The sequence below is a fragment of the Cornus florida genome, unplaced genomic scaffold (assembly GCF_030987335.1).
Source record: "Cornus florida cultivar Cherokee Brave unplaced genomic scaffold, ASM3098733v1 CherokeeBrave_3.0.0_Hap2_Chr04, whole genome shotgun sequence".
NCBI lineage: Eukaryota > Viridiplantae > Streptophyta > Magnoliopsida > Cornales > Cornaceae > Cornus > Cornus florida.
Window position 1 is genome coordinate 97,046,554 of NW_026775574.1, and position 10,690 is coordinate 97,057,243.

Below are 10,690 nucleotides of genomic sequence, written 5' to 3' on the forward strand. Positions count from 1 at the left end.
TGACAAATAAATTTAAAAAATTTCCATACCCAATAAATCTTCTTCTGAATTTGGATCATGCTTAAAGTGTTAATGTGACAACTCTATAAGTTTTAATTTATTGAAATTTGCACACCATAAATTGATTTGGTGAGTGACTTTGCAAATCAAGATAACCCATTTTGCTATTTTTGTTTTTTCCGATAATCCAGTGAAAACCCATTTTGCAATTTCGTTATCAACAATTGGGTCAAGACTCAAAGGAGTCCACCCAGATCCCAGATAAATTATTAAATCATTCCCAAAGCACTAATCTTTCACTTTGCACTAAAAATGCAAGTCCATATTCTAATAGCATTTGAACCATTCACACAATATTTTTCTTACTGTACCACTTTTAAGCTAAGAAATTACCCAACACTTTCCTCAAACCATCGTCAATATATAAACTTGTTTCAATACACATTGAAAATCAACTCTAATTCAAGAGGACTGGTAATATATACATTCACTTCTCTAGCTTCTTAGTTTACTGCACATTTCCTTTTATCTTCATGGTTGCTATACCGTGCTAACTCTTCAAGTATTTATCTGTAGATTTGTGATCAAAATTTCATGGCCGATACTCCAACAACATTTCTCTCTATGCCCAGCATACAAATAAATTTCATTGGACAGTTCAATGTGGCATGTATTGCCCCGAGAAACTACTACCACTTCTCTGAAGGACCATGTATGCCCACTAGTCGCCAGACTCGCCATGCCATTCTCGCCTTCATGGTTCCAATTACCATCAACTTTCTCGAATTGATGTACCAAGGAAAGAGTAAATCTCCATTTGAAACACATCCCAAAAGCATACGGGTCAGCATTTTTAGTTTGCTCATATACTGCTTGGCATACTATGCTAAGCTGAGATTTCCTTCTACTCATCCAACTTATGCCCTTGTTCTTCGTCGTGGTATGGTGTTGTTTGGCTCGCTAGCAGTGGTTTCTCTGGCATCAGTCCTCTTTGCAGACTCCATTAGGCCGGTTCTATACTTGCTTTACGTCTTGTTTTCAGTAAGCGAATTGCTGAACGCAAAACTTCAAATGCTGTGGAATTGGCTCCACCAGAAAATCATGGCCAAACTTCATCATAGATGGCATGTTCCTGAAAGGCACACTAGATATATACTCCCTGTATAAATATATAATATATATACACACTACCTGCATTCCTGAGAGTTTAGTAAAAAAAAAAAAGGGTAAAAGAAAAACAACACCGCCACAAACTAAGGAGGCCCTGACCATCAAATGTTGTTCTCAAGTCCTCAACCAATCTACAGAGTCTTGTAAGTCCCCGTGTCAAAGAGTGTGTTGTCTGGTATGACTAGAGTGGTATGCTTAACCGTGTAAAGCATCAGAAAGATTATTATCTATCTTCTTTTTCTCCTTCTCCCATTATTTCTTTGTCATGAAAATTTCTGAATTTTTTACATCCACCCAAAGCATGGTAAGATGATATCCCAACAACTGTTCTGAACTTGAGGCTAGGCAACAAATTCGGTCTCCGACTGAGGCACTAAATCATTCTGAATTCATCAGTAGGTCTCCAATTTTAGTTATTTAGACAAGACTTCATAACTCAAGCTGCAGTATATACGCATCACCAAATTCATCATAACAAAGATTTTACTCATGGAGTTTTATATAATCTTGGGGAAAAATGAAGATATTTCCCCATGAAAGATTAGTTCAGTCTTTTGACAATAGACACAGGTTGAATGTTCAGCTGAACAGACAAACTAATCAGTGCCTGTCCAAGGATAAATATTTAGTGGTTCTTCATTCCTTCCTGAAATATAGAAAAATTATACATTTGCAGGTTATAATAAAAATTTTCTAGACATGGAACAACTGATATCTTCTGTGAAAAGAAACATGGGATTTGTTAATGCTTAAATGACCACAGCATAATACAGAATAATTCTGTCTAAAGCAGAAGACATAACAAACTGACGAAAGATATAACTTGACACAAAATGTTGAAAATTTGATTAGTTTCTGACAGAAATTGCCACAAACTACAAGGTAAGAACTGACATTTTCTTTCAGTAAGTAGGTCAGGAGGACATTAAGTCAATGATTCTTGAAAAAACCAGCTTATTAAGAAGATTCAACAAAGAAAACTAATACTGAGTATTATTGTCATGTATTAACAGGAAATCCCTAGAGCCCATCACCAGTTCACCACTTAGCTAATCCTAAACATCAAGGCAGCACTTAACCTTTAGACTGCATAGATGGGCTAGATGCAGTTGCATGGAAAGCAGTCTGCCTAGTAAAGCGCTTGAGAAGTTTCTAAGAGAGAAGATAGGAGGACCTTGCCTTGCCAAGAAATTAACAAGATCAACTTTGACAAGCCAACCAAGTCATCTACATTGATTGGGCTCTTTGAATGCATTGCTGTTGGTTTAAACACCTCATGAGTTTTCCGTTTTAGCTGGCAACATATTGTATCCTTACCAAAATGGAAAAGAAAGCAAGAAGATGGGAGAGACATAAACAGGAAATTATTACAACAGGGTACCAGTATGTTTAGCTTAAGCTACCTGGCTTTAGAAGGACAAATTCCCCATCACTGGACTTGACAAAATCCATTGATTGAAATTCTTCATCCAAAGCAGTAGGAGCAATTGGTGAGTCGACTAACTGCAGAAATGCAAGAAATTAAAAACAAGGATATATAAGCAATAAATAATGAGGAGGAAAAAAATAATAATAAAAAAGAAAAGAAAAAGTTACTTACAAAATGCCAAATTTGCATGGATCTAATGCAGCAACTTAATCACAGAGATCTTAGTATGTTATTTCAGAAAGAAACTACTTCTCTCCTAAAGGCTTTAAACAATAGAATTATACACATGAGATGTACATTGGAACCGCAAGGAAGAAGAAGTCATTTTGGCAGGTCAAGTAAAATATAATTAGTTAACAATAAAAGGACAAATATTATTATTTACATGTGTCTCAAAAACAATAAACCCAAATCATCCAACATAACCTCTTTTTTTTTTTTAGGTACCAAGGGCCAGTAACAGACAGCCAATCCTCTTGCATTTATATCACGTTTCATTCGCATGATCATGTCAGAAATTCTTTCTACATGTATGAATGGTGATTGGAAAATCTCATAGAAGCAACAATTCTGGCATCCAAAACTATAGAGAATCTTCATTAAAGATGTAAGTATTAGTTACCACAAAGTATATATGTCTGCATGGTTAGGTGCCTGTATCATGAATCTGTGTATAGAGAGAAATATACTACTTCCATCTGTCACAATATCAAACAGGCTAGATTGTCTCTTCCTCCATGAAATGTTGCTTTGCCTGAGGAAATATTTCTGGGCATGGCAGGCCACATGTGTGGGCATTTTTTATATCACATAATTGTGTGCTATTCCTCTCCAATCACCTCTGCCAAGCATTTGCAAGCCAAAAGGCAAACAAGCACAGTACAAAAAAAAACAATGGATGTATCACAAAAAATAATTTTTTCAGCGAGATGAACTAGGAAATCTAATCATAATGGTAATTCTGTTCTAAGCAGCCAATAGATGCACAAAAAGTGAACTCATGGTGGCGTTAGAAAAAACTTAAGTTAATAAGCAATAGGTGTTTCTGGTTCCTGCCAAAACCACGAAATTTACCACATAAAGCTGCTCAAAAGAAAGAAAAAAAAAGGGGGTGGGGGGAATATGTTTCCTTGCCCTCATTAGATCGACATCCTCTAAGCAAACTCCTTCCCTGCTCTTATGATTTCAGGGGGCAAATGGAAGAAATTCAACATTCTCAATCAGAGATTGTATTCGTTAATCTGTTGGAGCTTCATGGATATCAACATAAAGCTCAGAACCCTTACATGTTCCAAATGCCAAGACAGTGGCCAATTCAGATATGGAATGAGGTCAGGGACTTGTATACATCTCGACGTCTCCTAAAGTATGAAATTTTCTTTTTCTTGTTCATCAGGTTGGAATGAGTCTGGTAACCCATTTTCACCAATTGTTTGGCATGTCCAAACTGTTGTTTTGCAATCTTAATCTAAAGCATATAAACAATTATTTAATTACCATTGTACACAGATAGTAGAGACACGCATAGCTTTAGGGCGTCAAACAAAGAGTATTGAATGTTTTGAGTCATTAAAGCAAGCAAAGTCCATGTTCACCCCGCACCAGGTAGATACAAAGACCTTAAAATTAATTACCCAAACGGCAGAATCAGACACTAGTGATGAAAAATCAATTATGTCAGCCATGGATATGTACGTGCATGGCCCTAAATCAAGCTTTGATGTGGAAAAAAGAATAATCTAGTGATATCTTTATGATAAATAGAGACAATTCAAACAAATTTTAAAATGTAGAATTATTAAGAAATTCATTTTTCTACAGTAGAATTATTAAGAAATTCAATTATTCTACCCAAGAAATAAGATACCCTGAGAGAAATGCTACTACAGACATGAAAACTAAAGAAGACCCAATTGTAATGAGAACCAAATAATGCAGAATTAACAGTTCTATCCAAGTGAGTGTTTGTTTTGGCATGAAAATTAGAAGGTTAAAATCACATCAAAGATCCTATCTTTTAAATTTTGTAAGTTCTATCCAAGTGTGTGTGTATATATAACGGCTTACATGTAAAGGAACCGAAATTTACTTGCCTGTGACTCTGAACGAGCTCAATGATGTGATTCCAGACAGAAAATCGAAGCTCTTTGGGGGCTCAAAACCTAAATTTGGAGCAACTGCCGAGAGCAACCGCATGGTAATCCAGAATCGGAGGGACAATTAGGGATCGATTGAGTATCGCGGCCATCAAAAGAGCGTTCTTGAACTCGGAAAACTAGTTGCTGAACCCACAGTGTGGGGGCGTACCAGAGGAACTTCTCTCCTAGGGTTTGCTGTGACCTGCATTGGGGGAATTGGGCTGGTTGGGAATTCCTTGGGGAGGAGATAATTGGAAAAGTGCCTGTAGGAGATGAAGAAGAGGAGAGAGGGAATAGGAGGGTGAGGAGAGATATTGGGAGGGTCTCTTCTTCCACTGGTCGCTTCTGTTGAAGCTGAAACCTTCCATTTCTCTCCTTTGGTGTTTTATAGCGAAACCGCGAAACATACATTGATTGGTATACATTTTGGGCTGGGTGGGTTCAGCATTTTTAAAAGCCTAATGTTCTGTTCGGTTGCCTAGAAATTTGTTGCAAGTCTAGCCCTCTTGTTTGGTTGCCGAGAAATTACAGCGGAAGGAAAACAAATGTTCCTAAATTGCATATTTAGTAAAGAAAAGAAAATAGATGTCTACAATCTTAAGATTGTCAATGAAAAAGGAAAGAAAATAAATGTTAATTTTACTTATTAAAAAATTATTAGTAACATTCACCATAATGAATGAGGAGTACATTATAATACACACACATTTGAATTCGTTTTGTATTGCATAGTTAGTGTTTAAAATATACATTCTTTTTCTCCTAATTTTTATGAAAATCTTTCTTAATTATAAAATTTCATCGAGAACCATTATAAATGTAATAAACAAAATATTATCAATTAATATCAAGTCATATTTATTGTTTTGATCAGAGGAAAGTCACAGGTAATTTCTAAGCTTTAAAATGTACGGAATAAAATATTCAAAAGAGTTCAAATGGTTTAAGAGTATGGACTCGTCAATTTTTAATGCAAAAACAGTGCTTGAAGCTTGATCGAAGTTCGTTCGAATATTCTTGTTGCACTGATATTGTTGCAGACATGAAAACAGGAATCAAAATGACATTCACACGTCTGATTCACCAAACCTTTTAAGGGGTAATATACTGTAGATGTCGCTTTAAAAAGATAATAAATAAAATAAATAAAATAAAACTTAGTTTCCATCTAAATTACAAAAGCTTGTTTTAGAGATTGGTATTCAACCCTCTCCAACCAGACAAAAATAAATAATAATTATAGACATTGGTAGCTCATTCAACATTCACTCTTCTTTCTTAGTTTACTTTATATATTCATGATTCATATCCTGTGCTAACTTAAGTATTATCTTCAGATTTGTAATCAAAATCTTATGGCCGATACTGCAAGAACATTCCTCTCCATGCCCTGCATACGAATGAACTTCACTGGACAGTTAAATGTAGCATTCATCACCGGGAGATACTTCTCCGAAGGACCGTCCATGCCCACTAGTCGACATGCCATTCTCGGATTCATTGTTCCGATTACCATCAACTTTCTCGAATTGATGTACCAAGGAAAGGGGAAAACTCCATTTGAAACGCACCCAAAAACCATGCTGGTCACCATTGTTAGTTTGCTCATATATTGCTTGGCATACGATGCTAAGCTGAGATGTTGTTCTACTCATCCAACTCATGCCCTTGTTCTTCGTCGTGGTATGGTGCTGTTTGGTGCGCTGGCAGTGGTATCTCTGGCATCAATTCTCTTGCCAGGCTCCATTAGGCCGGTTCTATACTTGCTTTACATCTTGTTTTCAGTGAGTGAATTGCTGAACCGACAACTTCAAATGCTTTGGAATTGGCTCCACCAACAGATCCGGGCCAAACTTCACCATAGATGGCATGCTCCTGAAAGGCACACTATAGATATACTCCCTGTATAACACAAGGAAATTAAGCAAGATGGTATCGCAAACAGTGTCCTGAGTTCAAGGTATTCAAACAACACTACCCTGTGTTTATATACCCCAAAAATAAAGAAGAATAAAAAAAGGAAAACTACCCTGTATTCCAGATAGTTCAGTTTGCTTGGTTAATACATCCTGATACTTAGATTACGAATAAAGAAGAAAAATAAAAGTGACCATCAAATGTGGTCTCAACCAATGTTCAGAGTCCTGTAAGTCCCCGTGTCAAAGACTGTGTTGGGTGGTATGACTAGTTTGGGAGGTCAACTGTGTGAAGCATCAGAAAGATTATTATTCATCTTCTCTTTTCTTTTTCTCCCATTCTTTGTCATGAAAATTTCTGAACTTTTTACATGCACCAAAGCATGGCAAGGATGATATGCCAACTGTTCTGAATTTCAGGCTAGCCAAGAAATTCAGTCTCCGACTGAGGTACTAAACCGTTCGAAAGTGGTGAGTGTAACCACAAATCCCAAAAGTAAATCACTATCCCCAAAATAGACTTGATAACTCAACCGGCAGCACATATGCTGCACCAAATTCATCGTAACAAAGCTTTTGATCAAGGAGTTTTATATAATCCGGGGAAAAAAAATGAAGATATCTCCCCACGAAAGCTTCGTTCTCTTCAGAAGTTCTTCGAGAATAGACAAAGGCTGACTGTTCACCTGAACAAACAAGCTCTTACTGCCCAATTTTTTGGGCATCAGAGACAAATAAGCAGCATGAAAACCAAAAAGAAAAAAATCGCCTAATCATTGCTCGTCCAAGGATAAATATATAGTGGTTGTTCATTAATTCCTTCCTCAAATATAGAAAATTCAACATTTGTAGGTTATAATAGACTTCTAGACATGGAACTACTGAAATCTTCTGCGAACCTATTCATAGGATTTGTTAATGCTTAAATGATCACAACATAATTTATAGCATAATTCAGTTTAAAGCAGAAGACACAACAAACCGAAGAAAGATATAACTTGACAAGATTTGAATAATTTCCAACTACACATTTTTTTCAGTAAGTAGGTAAGGAGGACACTGATTCATTATTCCTGAAGAAAACCAGCTTATTAAGACGATCAAACAAAGAAAACTAATACTGAACTCGAACCAGACTACGCATTATTTTTTTCGATAATTAGACTACGCATTATTGTCGTGTATTAAGTTTTTAACAGGAAATCCCATCAGCACTGAGCTATCCTAAACATCAAAGCAGCAATTAACCTTTAGACTGCATAACTTTGACAAGCCAGCCAACTCATATACATTCATTGGGCTCTTTGAATGCATTGTTGTTGGTTTGCTAGTTTAATTAACAGTTCTAGGGATTGCGTCAAAATCCAATCTTTGATTTTTTGTTAAGGGATTTTTTTTTTCAACTGAAAATTTTAAGTTCTACATGGGAATAGAGAGTGTGTATTATACACATACATGCAAGAGAGATCAGATTAAGTTGATTAACTTGCCTGTGACTCTGAACGAGGTCAATGGTGTGATTCTGGACAGAAGTTCGAAACTCTTTGGGGGCTCCAAACCCTAAATTTGGGGCAACTGCCGAGAGCAACCGAGTGGCGATCCAGAATCGGAGGGACAATTAGGGTTCGACTGAGTATCGCGGCCATCAAAAGAGCGTTCTTGAACTTGGACAACTGGTCGCTGAATCCACTGTGTGGGGGCGTACCAGAGAAACTTCTCTCCTAGGGTTTGCAGTGACCTACATTGGGAGAATTGGGCTGGCTGGGAATTCCTTGAAATGGGGAGGGGAGAATTGGAAAAGTACCTGTAGGAGATGAAGATGAGGAGAGAGAAAGATTAGGGTGGGGGGAGAGATTGGGAGGAGTATATATCTATGCTATTATTAAGTGTGCAAAGTGTATTATTAAGTGTGCAAAGTGTTTCAGTGTTTTAGTATTTATTTATTAATTGATATAAATTCTATAACACTCAAAATTACCTAATAAAATTAAAATTTAATTCAAATTAACAAAATATAAAAAGAATTTAATTCAAATTATAAAGTTCTACATTGATTTTAATTTTTTTTCACTTGTTTGTCGTTTCTATTGAAATTGAAAGTTTCCCTCTCTTTGGTGTTGTATAATGATTACATACATTGATATACATTTTGGGTTGGCTAGGGGTTGGACCGACCGAGTTCAGTAGCTTCTAAAGTCTACTCTCATTGTTTTTTGTTTTTTTCCTTGCTCTTCTCCTGTTTGGCTGCTGAGAAAATAATGAAAATGGAAAGAAAATTGATGTATGGATCGTCTACTTGCATCCCTGTTGTAACTTCATGCAAGGATTTTTAACACTCGTTAATCATGTTTTAACATAATTGTTTATCATTTCAACAATAAAATTAAAACGATAAAACACGAAATAATACGTTATAATTTATATCATTGTGTTTGGAAGTATTGAACTAACGTTTTGAATCTGAGAGTATTAAAAATTTCTCTAAATTCAAATTCAAGATGGTTTGGACTAAATTTTTTAAAATATTAAACTTAAAGTATTTATCCGGTGCTATCAAACATATTAATAATTTGTTTTAATATAATATTTCGTATATTGAAAACCAGGTGAACTGGAATATAATTTAAGTGCAAGGAAGAAAATCTATCCTGACAAGTTAAGATCTAAGTCACACAATTTTTGTTAATAGACATCACTCTCACGCTTTGAACGTATTCTCACTCTCGCTTATATTCCTGCTTCAACTATACGTGACTTAAGTTAAGATGTTAGATTCGAAGCATACAAATTGTGTTTTTTCTAGATTAACTATTGAAATACTTAAAACCTATGCTATTTCTAGTCAAGGCTTCTATTAGAATTTATGAAATTGGTTCCTATTACACACTTGAGTAGAAGAAGAATATTCTAAAAAAGTTACCTCTGAATTGATGGTATCTTTCACAATCAAACCTACGTGGAGTCGAATTGTAATGTGCCTGCAAATTCCGAGGTGGGGGGCATGGCAAAAACGTGTAATGATGTTTTTTTGGTGATCTTTATTTCTTTTTCTTTCCCTTTTCCTTTCCCATTTCTCATCAAACAAACAGTAAAGTTTTCACGGAGGGAGAATGATATGTTAATTAGTTTAATTATTGGTAGCTCTTTTTATCCCCACGTCTCTTATCCTTGGGTGGTCCTTCTCCACTAGGAGTGTTTTTCTTTTTTTTTTTTGGTAGCTCTTTTTATCCCCACGTCTCTTATCCTTGGGTGGTCCTTCTCCACTAGGAGTGTTTTTCTTTTTTTTTTTTGGTCCAAAAAAAAAAATTTTGCTACTTCAACCTTTTTCAAATTACTTCTTGTATGATTTGTTTCTTGATTTATTTTATTTATTTATTATTATTACATTTTTGTGGAAGATGGTAATGTTGAATTTCTTTGAGCACTTCATAATTCACCACTAGACTCATATAATTCTCTGTCCTGCTTGACATGACACTCACCTCATGCCACTTGATGGCATAAAGCGAAAAAGGGACAATGAGGTAATCGATTTCCGTCACTAGGTATGCAACACGGGAACCAAACTTGCTGAGCCTGTGCAAACCAAACACCACCCCACATGCCGAAACGTAACTTAGAACTCACAAAGGGTGTTGGTTGATTAAAACAGTAGGACAATGGTAATGAAAGTCGAAATCCGCTAAGGAATATCAATAAACATAAGAAAATAAACTTAGAAGATTCTCTTAGTAACGACAAGTGAATCATGGCCACTCGAAATATAATCTAGAGACAGGTCCTCAATGAGGGATTGGCCCCAAGTACCCTAAGAAGGGGTGCCGAAGAGGGTGAGAGTCCATACCCTATCTCACCATTAAATGTTGTCTACGAGACATATTCAGACTCCTTAACATTGTCATCAGCCACCATGTTCGGTTCAGGAATTTTAACTAGATTCCCTTTCAAAGTTACTTGGGAAAAGTTCTAGAAGGTGGCCTCAAGAAGATTCAAACTCTCAACCCCCAAGATGTGAGGTCAAAGACACTAAACTATCC

General features: G+C 36.0%; 1 pseudogene; it reads right to left on the reverse strand.

Annotated features, from left to right (window-relative positions):
- Positions 1–313: 313 nt before the first annotated feature.
- On the reverse strand, positions 314–5,272 carry LOC132304095 (O-fucosyltransferase 30-like; annotated as a pseudogene).
- Positions 5,273–10,690: the final 5,418 nt, after the last annotated feature.